The following is a 15,558-nucleotide window of genomic DNA, read 5'->3' as shown; positions in this document are numbered from 1 at the left end:
ATTTGACTGTCTATTTGGCACTTAGCACTGATCACTTACTGACAATAATTAACAATCCTCTTTTTTTAATGTACTGAAAATTTAAGACCAGGATCATACTATCATTCGGTTTTCTTAATATTACTCACCAGTCATCACCAAATTCCTTAGTGTCCTCATCATATTAGTCAGCTTTTGTCACTTTAAGAAATGTCTGGGAGAAATTACTTAGGAAGGTTTATGTTGGCTCACAGATTTAGGGGTTTATAGTTCAAGATTGGGCATTCCCAGAAGTCTGAAATCTGGCAACAGTGCAATGTGTATGCAGACAAAATCACAAGGCAAGCCAGGAAGCAGGGTGCGGGGCACGTTCTTGTCTCCATGTGGTTTCTCTTTATAGTCACCATGATTCAATCACGGGGTCTGCCTCAGCAACTGAATATACAGTCTAATCACTTCCCTAGGTCCCACCTTGAGACGCAGTAGTTGGATTAAGCTCCATCTTTAAGTCATTAATGTAGGACTCTGGGGACCAAGCTTTAACACTTGGTTCTTTGGGGGACACCCAAACCACTATCCAAACCATGACACTAATGAAGACAGAAGTACTGATTTCACCAAATCATTTGATTATCCTAGATTGGCAGGGATTATTTAAAAGATCAAAGCATTAGTGTTCTACCTCGAGATATCACAAAGTATTAACTAAACCACTCTTTGCCTTAAGAATGAAAGGCATAGTTGGCCCTGCTAGGGTGATTGCTTTTAAGCTCACTGTCAAAATGACAACTGGGGATAAAATTAAAGACAAAGCACTTTCAGTGTCCCCTCAACGGAAGTATTTTGGGGCCATTTCTCTCCTATGCTTATCATTTCGAGTGTCAAAGAGAATTTCTGCCATGTCCAGGTTGTTCTCTGGCCCCAGAGAACGTTCTACAGATAACAGTGGGCAAATTAAATATATTTAATTACAGATGGTATCTCACCCTACTTTAGTGGCACCTACTGAATGGCACAGTGGTAAGGTATCGTTTAATTGTTTTCAGCTAGTTGAGTCAATTACAAAGCACTTTTTTGTAGGTCTTCTCCAATGAGAAACATCTGAATCTCTTCTCTGAGTTTTCAAAGTTTACATTTATCTCTTTATACCGCACAGAATTAAAAAAAAATCAAACGAGATTCCAATATTTGTTATAATAATTGTCAAAGGTATTGTGGAAAATCACAAAACAAATCTGGTTAACTGAGGGACTTATCCATTCAATTGTGGGGCACGATACAGAACAGACCAAGTGCTAGGAAGGGAGAATAAAGCACATAATCTAGAACTTGTCCTCTATCTATTCTGTTGAGAGACACTAACATGAGAATAATCATCACAATTTATGTCTCATGAATACATTTAAGATAATAATAATAAAAATTTTTAAAAGATGATGAATTTATTTTGAAGCAAAAATATCTAAATTTCATTCAAGATTTTGATAATATGCATTTCTTTTGAGTTTCTGAAGATTCCTTACATATCTTTTAATTACTATCAGCCAATATTCCTCTAAAGCAACTGAATATGCACAAGACTATGGAAGTCTGTCTGACTGCCTGACAATATTCAGGAAGTCATTCCAAATCATTATGGCTTTCCTGAGGATTTATTAGAATTTTGGGTTCAGGTTAAATCTAGAATTTTAGCTCTAGGTCAAAGCAGACCTGCTGTAGAATTTAGATCAAGAGTGGTGAAAAATGTTCTCTGAATGTCCATCCAAGCCACAACTCTCTAGCACCCGCACGGTGGGAAAACGCCGTTGAACAGATATTAAGAACATCAGGTCACTACCATATGAGTACTCCTCATCCCTGGGAGTATAATTCTGTTCAAGTGGATCCACTGGAAATTGGAGCAGTGTGCCCAAAGCCCCCAATTGTCCCTCCATTCCATCCTAAGATCAAAGAAGACAGCCCAGATTCAGACTGAAAACATCTGTCACACACTTTGTAGAAATGTCTGAGCATCCAACAGATGGATGAAAAACATTCTGGGGCTTATCAGTGTGTGCAGTGACCAAATACAAATTAAAATATGTGAACAGTGTATGTTTCTCAAAAAAATGTTACTTGATAGTAGTAGAGAAAAACAAACATATTCATTATTATCCATAATAGCAACTTTCTTAACTCTCTTATTGTGGAAGTCTGTGAAGTTATGAAAAATACTCACTTTGCATGTAGAAAAGTTGAGTATGTGAAAGATTGTATTCAAAATGTTACATAGCAGTGAGATTTTTCATTATATTGATTTTTTGGACATATTCCTCAAAGTAAACTTTATATCTAAATATCAGTATAATTAAGCTAATAATTTTCCTAGTATAGGTGCCTAATTGCTATAATGATATCAGATGAATTACAGTGAATAAAAACAGAGCAAAAAATATTAAATGGCACAGGTGTCTGGTTTGCTTAAGGATCAAATCCTACAGGTATGTGTGTTTTATATTTTGCACTGCCTTTCAATATGATGCAATCAGTTGAGTCATTTAGCATGCATAGCTAGAAGGAAATTTAGATCATCCAATTTAATCTCTCATTTTAGAGTTGAGAAAACTGACACCCAGAGAGGTTGTTATTTGCTTAAGGTAACTGAGCTAATTAGCAACTCCCCTAGCAATAGAAACATCTTCTACAATACCCAGCTCATCAGGAAGCATTTCTAATTATATAAACCTTTGAATAATTTGAATAAAAGGCCTACGGACAAAGCAAACTTATAAAAAAAAATCTCCAAATTTGTAACTCTTACATCCAAGACATCAGAAATATCCTTTTCTAAAATTGTTTTAGATGCATTAACATTGGCATTTGCTTTGGGTATTAACTGAGCACTCCCTACCCACCTTTCATGTAAAATATCATCAGAAGGTCCTATACTGTGCACTTTATGGTTTATCTGTTTATACAAATTAGCAAGTCTCCAAATTCATGTATCGTAGTACCTTTTTCATTTTACTTTGTAAGCTTCTGGCTTATAACCACACAAAAGCAATCTGTGCACCATCAATTTTCCCTTTTATGCACTCAACTAGTGAGCTGAGCATCTTCTTACTAGCACTTGTATAATTCCAATTCATTATTTATAAAATTATTTTCTTTTTTTTTTTACTTTATTTTTTTGACAGGCAGAGTTAGATAGTGAGAGAGAGAGAGAGAGAGAAACAGAGAGAAAGGTCTTCCTTTTTCCGTTGGTTCACCCCACAGTGGCCGCTACAGCCAGCGCGTTGTGGCCGGCGCACTGTGCCGATCCGAAGCCAGGAGCCAGGTGCTTCCTCCTGGTCTCCCGTGCGGGTGCAGGGCCTGAGGACCTGGGCCATCCTCCACTGCACTCCCAGGCCACAGCAGAGAGATGGACTGGAAGGGGAGCAACAGGGACAGAACCAGCGTCCCAACCGGGACTAGAACCCAGGGTGCTGGCTCTGCAGGCGGGGGATTAGCCTATTGTGCTGTGGGGTGCTGGCCAAAATTATTTTATTAATATTATTTCTCCATTAGACATCACATTTATTCAAGAAAATCAAAAATTCATTTATACTTTGCAGAGATTGTTGGCATATAACTGGGTATCAATGAGTATTTTTGTAGTGGAATATCAAATAATTTTTAATTCATATCAGGGAAAAGATATAGAAATAGTGAAGCCATAATATGCCACTAATAGAATGGCTATAGCATTTTCCATTGGCAGAGGTTACATATTTTGAAATACCACATTTTTCCACTAAGTGTTATCAAAACTATTTTAAAGACATGGGAATGATTTAGACAATTAAATTTAATCCTTTAATAGTGTTTCTCTGAATCTAAGTCCACCTTGCTTAAACCAATATTTTTTTTTTTGACAGGCAGAGTGGACAGTGAGAGAGAGAGAGAGACAGAGAGAAAGGTCTTCCTTTGCCCTTGGTTCACCCTCCAATGGCCATCGCGGCCGGCGCGCTGTGGCCGGTGCACTGCGCCTATCCGAAGGCAGGAGCCAGGTACTTATCCTGGTCTCCCATGGGGTGCAGGGCCCAAGCACTTGGGCCATCCTCTATTGCACTCCCTGGCCACAGCAGAGAGCTGGCCTGGAAGAGGGGCAACTGGGACAGAATCCGGCGCCCCGACCGGGACTAGAACCCAGTGTGCCAGCGCTGCAAGGCGGAGGATTAGCCTAGTGAGCCGTGGCGCCGGCCCCAGTATGTTTCTATCAGCTTTGATGTTCACTGATCAGATTTAAGAATTCAGATACTTGTAATTAAATATGTACAGTTCTATGGACACATCCCTTTATTGCTCTAATTTTTGTGTTCCAAAGAATTGTCATGGTATTAATTGTATATTCATTAGATGAAGGAGATTGAGTGAGGAGATTTCCATGTCCAGTGAATGTCAGAAAAAGTGAGTACATCAGGCAGGGGCAGAGATTAAGAACAACATCTAAGATAGTGCTTCAGATGCCTGCTTTCCATATTGCACTGTCCTGGGTCCTCTACTTCCAAATCAGCTTCTTGCAAATGGGATGCAGAAAATGTTGTCTCTATACTTGGGTCTGCCACCCAAGTGGAAGACCCAGACTGAGTTCCAGGATCCTGGCTTCAGTCACACAGTACTGGTTGTCGCAGACAGTTGGGGAGTGAACCAGTAGATGGAAGATCTCTTTTGGGTGTATCTCTATCCTTATTCCTTTCAAATAAAAAGAAAATGAATAAGTACACACTTAATAATAGATGATTCTCTACCTGAAAAGCTATGAATGGAGAGGTATGAAGGATATATCAAATGTGTTATTATAGAATGTATCATATTGCTGGAACCTTATCAAAAAACTACCCATGTTAACAAGGAATTTATTGAGGAAGGGAACTACCTAATCTGGTAGACCTGGCATTGTAATTAGGAAGAATCCCATGACAAAACTAGCACTGAGTAGTCCTATCTTTCAGAGAGAATAGAGGCACAGGAAGTGATGTGATAGGTTAGACTTAGATTGTTGTCTGCTTTCATTTGATGCTCTGAACCTCCACTCCCATCATATCCTCCATGCTATAGGGTCAAACTTCTCTTCTTTGTCTAGGTCAGCGTCATCCTCTGACCCATGTAAGCCTCTGAAATGTGAAAAAGTTCTTTGTGTCACTTGTGAGAAAAACCATATCTGATAATGTCTCCTTTTTCTTCCAGGAGATCAGCAATGTTCCAGAAAAAGACTGTTCCATCAGTCGATTCTGGAACAAAGAGGACATGGATAAAACTTCAATTCTTTTTGTTGTTGTTGTTTGTTTTTTTTCCTTTTTTTATTTTTTAAACTTTTATTTAATGAATATAAATTTCCAAAGTACAGAATATGGATTACAATGGCTTCCCCCCCATAACGTCCCTCCCACCCGCAACCCTCCCCTTTCCCACTCCCTCTCCCCTTCCATTCACATCAAGATTCATTTTCGTTTCTCTTTATATACAGAAGATCAGTTTAGCATACATTAAGTAAAGATTTCAACAGTTTGCTCCCACACAGAAACATAAAGTGAAAAATACTGTTTGAGTACTAGTTATAGCATTAAATCTCAATGTATAGCACACTAAGGGCAAAGATCCTACATGAGGAGTAAGTGCACAGTGACTCCTGTTGTTGACTTAACATATTGTCACTCTTGTTTATGGCATCAGTAATCAACCTAGGCTCTTGTCATGAGTCGCCAAGGCTATGGAAGCCCCCTGAGTTCACTGACTCTGATAATTTTTAGACAAGGCCATGGTCAAAGTGGAAGTTCTCTCCTCCCTTCAGAGAAAGGTACCTCCTTCTTTGATGACCTGTTCTTTTCACTGGGATCTCACTCGTGGAGATCTTTCATGTAGGTTTTTTTTTTTTTTTTTTTTTTTCCAGAGTGTCTTGGCTTTCCATGCCTGAAATACTCTCATGGGCTTTTCAGCTGGATCCACATGCCTTAAGGGCTGATTCTGAGGCCAGAGTGCTGTTTAGGACATCTGCCATTCTATGGGTCTGCTGTGTATCTCGCTTCCCATGTTGGATCATTCTCTCCCTTTTTGATTCTATCAGCTAGTATTTACAGACACTAGTCTTGTTTATGTGCTCCCTTTGGCTCTTAGTCCTATCATTATGATCAATTGTGAACAGAAATTGATCACTTGGACTAGTGAGATGGCACTGGTACATGCCACCTAGATGGGATTGAATTGGAATCCCCTGGTATGTTTCTAACTCTACCGTTTGAGGTAAGTCAGCTTGAGCATGTCCCGGATTGCACATCTCCTCCCTCTCTTATTCCCACTCTTATATTTAACAGTGATCACTTTTCAGTTAAGTTTCAGTACTTAAGAAGAATTGTGTATTGATTACAGTATTCAACCAAAAGTATTAAGTAGAACAAACAAACAAAAAACTTCAATTCTTAGAGGCATGGAAATTTATTAAGAAATAGACTTGGGCGGATTAAGCCACTGAGATTTTAAGGTCATTTCATATCATAGTATGTTTAACCACAAGGAACAAACAGACAGAAAGTCAAAGTCTTCAATTACCTCCTAGATATTTGAGAAAAATCGTTCAGAAAAGGAGTGGGACTGAAGATTGTGGAAACCAAAACATTCTGAAGATGAAAGATAGAGATGAATCTGACTGTAAAATACTGAAAGTAGTTAAAATTAAAATTACAGTAAAACTAAGAGCCATAGAAAAAGTGTTTTTACATTGGACTTGAATTCTATCTACTAAATCAGAAGGCTAAGAAAAATAGCCATAAACTCTTGATTTTTGCCTTTGTTCTGAGAAAAACTGTGCATATATTGTTCAGAATGACACTGTTACTGTTGCTGATCTACCTGCCAGTTCTTTACGCTAAAAGTATTGGAATCATCCTTGACTCTTTTCTCATATTATACATATAATTATTAGGCGCTCCCACTGGCTATAGCTTATTAACATTTTAGAGGTCTTTCAGGTGGTAAAAGAAGGTAAAGGTCATGAATCCATTATCTTCTCAAAATTTCCTCTCCAAACAATACAAAACAGACTCACAGGAACAAAGATCCTACTCAAAAGCCAGCTCTTCACATGACTTGATAATAGTGAATACTGAAACTTGAAAATAACTGAGTAAAGAAAAAGTAAGAATAAAAGCCAAAACTTTTATCCCTCATATTGCTGCCCAGCCCTGTCCAGTTGCAAAACCTTGCAGTGAGAAAAGGTGAACAATGGAAATGAATAGAAATCAAAAGAGGATTGCTATCAAAGTCTAAGAGCTTGAGAAACTATCAGAAATTATATAAAAAAAAATCAGATTAGAGCACTATCTACAGAAAAGGCATTTCAAATCATGAGTATGTGTAATTATAAGCTCCGAAGCCTGTCCTGTCTGTGGGTGTTAGTGGCTCTTTAGCTGGAGAGCTGCCTCAGGAACTGGGTTTACTGTGGTTGCTGGCCAGCCTCACGCCTTTTCCTGCGCCTCGGTTCCCGGGAGCGATCACCGCCTCCCCACTAGGCGGAGCAAAGTCAGCAGGGCGCGCTTGAGAAGGAGGGAAAAATGCCTAAAAAAAGACTGGTGCAAGGAAAAAGGCCGAAAACTGCCAGGAACGTGAAAAACAACTAAGAGCCTCCGGAAGCACTGTAGATTTAGCTAAACACCCGTGTAATGTTCAATGGAATGTGACAAGTGTCAGAGATGGCAGAATAGAGCATTTGGCTACTTTTGTAATTCTGTACAGAAGTTGCCAATCTGTGCACAGTGTGGGAAAACAAAAAGCATGAGGAAATCTGATTGTGTGAGAAAGCATGCTGGTGTGTATGGTACTGGCCTGGCAATGGTGGGTGCAATGTGACCTCTGTGAAGCTTGGGTGTGCCCTGGTAGGAAATGCCTCAGTACACATGCCCGTGCCTGCCCTCTTACTGATGCTGAGTGTGTTCCTTGTAAACCAGGTATATGGGATCTTGGAGGCAGAAGAGTCAGTTGCTCTTTTTGCCATAATTTTCTCTGCGAGGATGATCAATTTGAACATCAAGCCATTTGTGTTTCGTGCGATCGACTTGGTCAGCATTCACGTCTCTGTTGTAAGGCTTGTTTCTGTGATGACCATACTAGGAGCAAAGTGTTTAAGCAAGAAAAAGGAAAGCAACCTCCTTGTCCTAAATGTGGACATGAAACTCAGAGACCGAGGATCTCGGCATATCAACACGCTCCTTGAAATTTGGCAGGCAGGCTGGAGGTGAAGAGGGCGATGGAGCTTCTGGGTAGGAGGCTTTGGGGGAAGAATTTTCATCTGACAAACATAGGGAGAGCGGCTACCATGAGGAGGAGGAGGAGGGTGAGAAGGAAGAAGAGGAAGGTGGAAAGGATTTGGATGCTGAGTCATCAGATTTGTTCACAACTTTGAATTTAGGAAGGACTTAGGCCAGCAGTTACGCTCACTGAGGAGCAAGAGAGCTAGGAGAGCTTCTTCCCTTGGTGACCTGGTGTGAGGGAAGCAGGAATGTGTGTGTGCTTGACGAGTCATTTGCAGATACTCAGAATGCTGTCATCTGGCCTTGGGCAAAAGACTAGTCACGTTTCCTGGGACAACTTGTAGGACACAGCATTTTTATAGGAATTAATAATCAGGCTTATAACATAAAAAATAAAGTTTAACTGTAAGATGTGGGGCCGGCACCATGGTGCAGTAGGTTAATCCTCCACCTGTGGAGCCGGCATCCCATATGGGCGCCAGTTCTAGTTCTGGCTGTTCCTCTTCCAGTCCAGCTCTCTGCTGTGACCTGGGAAAGCAGTGGAGGATGGCCCAAGTGCTTGGGCCCTGCACACGCATGTGAGACCAGAAAGAAGCACCTGGCTCCTGGCTTCAGGTCGGCACAACTCTGACCGTTGTGGCCCTTTGGGGAACAAAGACCTTTCTCTCTGTATTTTCCTCTCACTGTCTGTAACTCTACCTCTCAAATAAATAAAATAATAAAAATTTAAAAAGTAAGATGTTAATTGATTCAAGCAAATGAATTGATTCAAGCAAATGAATCGTGAATTAGATTATTACTGGTCTTGGTAATCTAGTAGGCTTACCAATTAGATCCCTATGTACAGGATAAAGGAATAGGTGATATATTTATTTGAAATTAAATTACTGTTTTTATTAAAACACTGCATATAAATTCACTGTATCTGATTTTGTAAAATGTAGCCATAGAGAAAATAAATTACTGTATTTTTGCTTTTATTTCTGTTCACAAAATGAATATGCCATAATCTAAATTTTCATTTACTATTATGTCATATTAAAAAGTGGGGGTGATAGGGTATATCACAGTCCAGGTATGCAAAGTGAAGAGCTTGAAGGGTAGCAGAGTATAGCTGTAAAAGCACAGGCACAGTTTTGTTTTGTTTTGTTTTTTTTTTTTTTAACAGGCATAGTGGACAGTGAGAGAGAGAGACAGAGAGAAAGGTCTTCCTTTGCTGTTGGTTCACCCTCCAATGGCCGCCGCGGCCAGTGCGCACTGCGCCTATCCGAAGGCAGGAGCCAGGTGCTTCTCCTGGTCTCCCATGGGGTGCAGGGCCCAAGCACTTGGGCCATCCTCTATTGCACTCCCTGGCCACAGCAGAGAGCTGGCCTGGAAGAGGGGCAACTGGGACAGAATCTGGCGCCCCAACTGGGACTAGAACCTGGTGTGCCGGCACCGCAAGGCGGAGGATTAGCCTATTGAGTTTGGCGCTGGCCGGCACAGGCACAATTTTAAACGACTATTTTTGGGCAGATATTTGGAACAATGATTAAGATTTCCCTTCAGTTGTCTATATGCCTCATCAGAGGGCCTGGGTGTGAGTTTCAGCTCTGCTTCAAATTCCATCTTCTTGTGACTGCACACCCTGGAAGGTAGCAGGTGATTGCTGTGTCCTTGCCAATCATGTGAGAGACCAGGATTGAGTTCCTAGCCCCCAGCTCTTACCAGCACCAGCCCTGGTTGTTACGGGCATTTAGGGAGTAAACCAATAGATGAAAGAGCTCTCTCTCTTTGTCTCTGTCTCTCTGCCTTTCAAGTAAAAAGAAAGGAAGGAAGGAAGGAAGGAAGGATGGAAGGAAGGAAGGAAGGTATTGTTATGAGGCAATACATGAGCACATTTAAAATATTTAAAAATACTGATAAGAAAAAGTAAAAGGTAAAATATGAAAACAGGGGAATAAGAGCATTAAAGAATGTATAGTTACAAAGGTAAAACAAGAATAAAATATAAAACTTTCCAAATATCCATTTTTTATAAAAGAACTAAGTACACTTCTCATAGAAAAAAATAACAAAACAAAATTAACATCATACACACACAAACACACACACATTTTTTTAGTCCTAAAGGCAGTATCTAACAATGGGAAAAATACAAAGGACATTTTGACTTAAGTCAGAGAAAGTTAAGGCTATTTCTTTAAAGCAAAGTTTTCTTTGCATGGCTGAACAGAAGGAGACAGGAGTAGAAGTCAGGTTGGTCTACTCTATTGGGAGTTTTTATGGATTAGGCATCATAAGCTGGTATGTAGAAGTGCTGGCCAGGCGACTTCTGACTGGTGAGGAAACTGGAACTGGTCCATTATGGTAAGGTTTAGTAAGTTCGAACACATCACCTGGTCTTCCCAGTTACTTCTGAAAGAGTTCCAGTTTTCAAGTTGCAGTTGTGCACTGATCTCCTTGATTCTACAGACTGTTTTTTCTCCTCTGTGCATGTCCTGCTTGCGTGATTTGCAATTTTTTCCTCTGTACATCTGCAAAACTGCTCCACATCCTTTTACCAACAAAGCAGAACCAATTCGAACCAATTTAGCAGTAACAGGATTAGCCAAAGAAATTTAACAAGATAAATCAATTAGAGCATAAAAATGTGGGCAAAATAGAAATAAAACAGTTTCTGTTCTCAGTTGATAAGTTAGCAAACTGAGAAGGGCCCAGAGAATCAATGAGAGAACTAACTCAAACAATGAAAGAATTTAGAAAAGCAGCAGGATGCAACATTAACAAACAAAAATCAATAATCTTCATAGATATAAAAATAAATATTGAGAGAATATAACGGCAAAGCAAAATCCCATTTATAGCAGAATCAAAGAAGATGAGAATTTTTAAAAATTTAACAAGAAATGTGTGAAACTTGTATGAGGAAAGCTTAAAATATTCCTGAAAGACATGAAAGTAGACTTGTACAAATGGAAAGAAATCCCCTGTTCTTGGATAGGAAAATTCAGCATTATAAAAATGTTAGTTTCCCAAAGTTAAATTCTAAATTCAGTATAATCCAAAGAAAAATACCAATGAATTATTTTATGGAGTTAGAAAAATTGAAAATAAAGTTCAGATGGGAAGGCCAACAGGCGAGTATAGTCACTAAGAACAGTGAAAATAGAAATCTATAGTAGTTTCTCACATTACTACGTAGGAAAGTTTACTCTAAGTAAAGCCATGATAATTGAAACAGCATGCTACTTATACATCAACAGAGAGTAGACTAGTGGAACACAATAGAACATGTTGAAATTTGATTAATGTTTATAGTCCTTGTCTATAATTTTAAGGAACAAGGGTTTTTCTACTTATTACTCTTTGAATTCTTTATAGTGGAGGGTTAATCTTGTGAATATAAAGTAAATAGAAAGTAAGGCATTGTAAAATTAAAAGAAAAATAAGAAAGGAGGGGGGCTGTGTGAGTGGGGGGGGGAAGGAGTAGATGGGAAGTATCATGCTCTTAAAACTGTATATATAATATACATGAAGTTTGTTCTCTTTATGTAAATTTTTGAAGTAAAAATTTATTAAAAAACTTGGAATGGTTTTGGGATATAATTTTTTTGAAAATGAAAACAAACAAATATTAGAAGAAAGCAACAATGAATTCCTGCAATGCCAGCATTCTATATGGGCGCCAGTTCCTGTCCTAGCTGCTCCTCTTCCAATCTGGGTCTCTGTTAATGGCCTCTGAAGGAAGTGAAAGAAGATGACCCAGGTGCTTGGGCCCTTGCTGCCCATGTAAGAGACCTGGAAGAAGCTACTGGCTTCTGTGTTCCGATAAGACCAGCTCCAGCCAGCTGTTGCAGCCATTTGCAGAGCGAACCATCAGACGGAACACCTTTCTCTCTGTCTCTCCTTCTCTCTGTCTATAACTCTGCCTCTCAAATAAATAAATTCTAAAAGATCAGTTAACTACATACTCAATTTTTCTTAATTCAACTAATTACTGAATCATTTATTTATTAATACTGTAAACTGAAAATGCTTTGTGGCTAACTGCATCTGATATGCCATGCCATCTTTACAAAGTGAATTTCCTTTAAAAACAAAGTGAGCAAATATGTCAAACCAGATAATTTAGTATTTTATACAACAACTACTGTGAATTCCTGGGAAATAATTAAATAACCTCATTAATAAACTATACTTTGTGTCATATACTAAAATGAGTTACTTTTAAATAAAGTCAAGTGGTTGTGATCATTATCAAGGCATAAATTCTAAGCCTTTCTGATTTATTAAAATGAGAGTATAGGTCATATTTAGGTATATATAACAAATTTTTGTTGAATTTTTAATGTTTACATTATGTAGACAGCCCCAGAAATTGTGTATTTTTAGATTTACTTTATTTTCTGGGCAAAACACAAAGTTTTTTTATTTTCCCCAACAGATATGGAAAGACCATCATTACTTCCACAATCCTATGTGAATTGATCTTGGTTCTGTTACATTTCTGGTTTTTTTGGAAAATATTAATTATTGCTTATGTTATTTATATTACTACACATAAAGGCACATACAATGACCTAGTTTTTTCTTATTTTAATATTTTATTTATATAAGCTAAACAAATTTTATGTGCTTCATATATACAGCTTTAGTAGCATAGTGATACTTCCCTCCATATCCTCCTTTCTGCCCATGCACCCACCCTTCCTGCTCCTTTCTTATTCTTTCACTAATTTTTATAATGACATGCTTTCAGTTTATTTTATAACCACAAGCTTAACTCTCCACCAAACAAATAGTAAATAGAAAAACTATTGTTCTCCAAGAGTATTGACAAGGGCTGTAAACAAAAATCAAATCTCAAAATGACAATTTTGCTCATATACATTACTTTTTTGGGTTCTGTATTTTAATTATCAAAAATTAGGGAAAATATATGATATTTATTTTTTAGGGATTGGCTTATTTCACTAAGTGTAATGGTTTCCAGTTGCATCTATTTTGTTACAAAAGATATCCTTTTATAAGGCTAAGTATTATTGCATAGTGTATATATACCACATTTTCTTTACCCAGTCTTAGGGTGATGGACATCTGTGTTGATTTCATATCTTAATTATTATGAATTCAGCTCCAATAAAAATGGAGGGGTACAGATAACATTTTCGTTTGTTTTTTTTTGTTTGTTTGTTTGTTTGTTTTTTGACAGGCAGAGTGGACAGTGAGAGAGAGAGACAGAGAGAAAGGTCTTCCTTTTGCCGTTGGTTCACCCTCCAATGGGCCCGCGGCCGGCGCGCTGCGGCCGGCGCACCACGCTGATCCGAAGGCAGGAGCCAGGTGCTTTTCCTGGTCTCCCATGGGGTGCAGGGCCCAAGCACTTGGGCCATCCTCCACTGCACTCCCTGGCCACAGCAGAGAGCTGGCCTGGAAGAGGGGCAACAGGGACAGAATCCGGCGCCCTGACCGGGACTAGAAGCCGGTGTGCCGGCGCCGCAAGGCGGAGGATTAGCCTAGTGAGCCGCAGCGCCGGCCACAGATAAAATTTTCATGTCCTGATTTTACTTCCCTTAGGTAAATTCTCAGGAGTGGGATGGCTGGGTCATACAGCAGATCTATTTTCAGGTTTCTGAGGAAATGTTAAATGTCCTTCACAGTGGTTGTACTACTTTACATCCCACTAACAGGGGATTAGGTTATCTTTTTCCCCACATTCTCATCAGTATTTATTGTTTCTTTTTATTTTTGAGTGATAATCATTCTAACTGGGTTGAGATGAAACTTCATTTGATTTTGATTTGCATTTCCCTGATGGCTAGTGATCCCAAGTGTTTTTTTATGTGTCTCTTAGCCATTTCACTTTTCTCTTTTGAAAAATGTCCATTTCTTGACAGGATTGTTTGTTTTGTTGTTTTTGTTGTTGAGCTCCTTATTTATCCTGGATATTAATCCTTTATCACTTAACATAGTTTGCAAAATTTCCTCCCATTCTGTCAGTTGCCTTTTCATTTGTTGAGTGTTTGTTTTGTGGTGCAGTAGTGTCTTTTGTCTATTTTTGTTTTTATTGTCTGTGCTTCTGGGTTTTGTTTGTTTGTTTGTTTTCTGTTTTACTCCTTAAAGAATTTAGAAGTAACAGACATGGTGAGCCTTTAATGGGTGGTAGTCACACATTTCTAGCAATATCTGTCAGAATCACTGGCAAATGTCTAATCCAGTGAGCTATTTTTCATGAGAACCTCTGCATTTTTACTTTGCTCTCAAGTCTTCTTCATCTTCTTTCTTTTTTAATGAAAAGGAAGTAATAGGTGTTGGTAAAGTTGCCAGTTGACACCTCCTACCATGCAATCAAACTTCAAAGTAGCCTTGTGTTTTGTTTTCTTTTTGTGGTTGGGTACCCCCTTTAACCTTATCAAAGCAGTTAAATTTCTTCAAACTGGCACCCAGAGCCATGTCAGCATTTTAAAGACAGCCATGGCTGCCATGGCTCAGCAAAGCCAAATTGATCTTTCACCCCAGAGGGCATTCTACACAGAGAGCCTGTGAACCCCTCCCAGAGCTTGATTGAAAACTCAGTGCCTTATGCCTGGTTGTTGGAAAGACAAGCTGCAATGCTCCATGATTGTATTTAAAAATTTGTCTGTCTCCATGTATTAACACTTTGACCTCTCTCTGGGCCTGGCAGGTGCCTAGAGGAGTAAAATTTGAAGAAATACATAGAGAGAAACTGAAATAAGTTCCAACATATGAGTATTGTGTATCTATGGGCTCAAATAATAATCAAATTATGCTATTGTCAGTTCAAATAACACAAAGTAATGCTGCTAGTTGAGTAACAAGGAGGGCTTTCTGATAAAATTCTCAATTTCTTTTTTCTACCTTATTTCCCAGATTTCCTGCCCCATCATGTTTAAGGGACTAGAGGATAAGTTTCTAGGAAGAAGTCTTCAAACAAATGCAGTTGGCTCAATTCCCCTAGTGTCATGATTACATGTTTTTGTCTGCATTTGGGATGTCTGGATTTCAGGAGAATAGTACTCAATTTCAATAAGCAATCATATTTAAAAGCAGCATCATTCTAAGACTTATACCCCCCACAGCTTATTGATTCCATATCATCATGGAGGTCTTTATAGAAAAGATCTTATGCTGTAAAATCTACTTAACACCATACTCATAGGTGTTTTTCTAGTAGATTTGCATTAAAATTTGCTTTCGAACATGTTATTCTCAGAAAATTGACTCTTGTGTTATTATAAGCCCCTTGGATAAAACTGAAAATTCTTGAATTCAGTAATCATTTACTAGGCATCTTCTCTGGGTCAGGCCCTAATCT

At 38.7% G+C, this 15,558-nt stretch overlaps 1 long non-coding RNA gene and 1 pseudogene across 2 annotated transcripts in view; both read left to right on the top strand.

Annotated features, from left to right (window-relative positions):
* Positions 1–5,266, top strand: part of LOC103349314 (uncharacterized) — an 85,327-nt gene extending 80,061 nt beyond the window's left edge. For both annotated transcript variants that reach the window (XR_007921497.2, XR_007921498.2), the window contains one exon: positions 5,188–5,266. This is a non-coding gene — a long non-coding RNA (uncharacterized lncRNA). The remainder of the gene's footprint in view (positions 1–5,187) is intronic.
* A 2,162-nt stretch (positions 5,267–7,428) lies between these two features.
* LOC100343899 (zinc finger protein 330 pseudogene) lies at positions 7,429–8,433 on the top strand (annotated as a pseudogene).
* Positions 8,434–15,558: the final 7,125 nt, after the last annotated feature.

The sequence above is a fragment of the Oryctolagus cuniculus genome, chromosome 10 (genome assembly GCF_964237555.1).
Source record: "Oryctolagus cuniculus chromosome 10, mOryCun1.1, whole genome shotgun sequence".
NCBI lineage: Eukaryota > Metazoa > Chordata > Mammalia > Lagomorpha > Leporidae > Oryctolagus > Oryctolagus cuniculus.
Note: the sequence above shows the minus strand (reverse complement) of the source record. Positions and strands in the feature narration are given on the sequence as shown.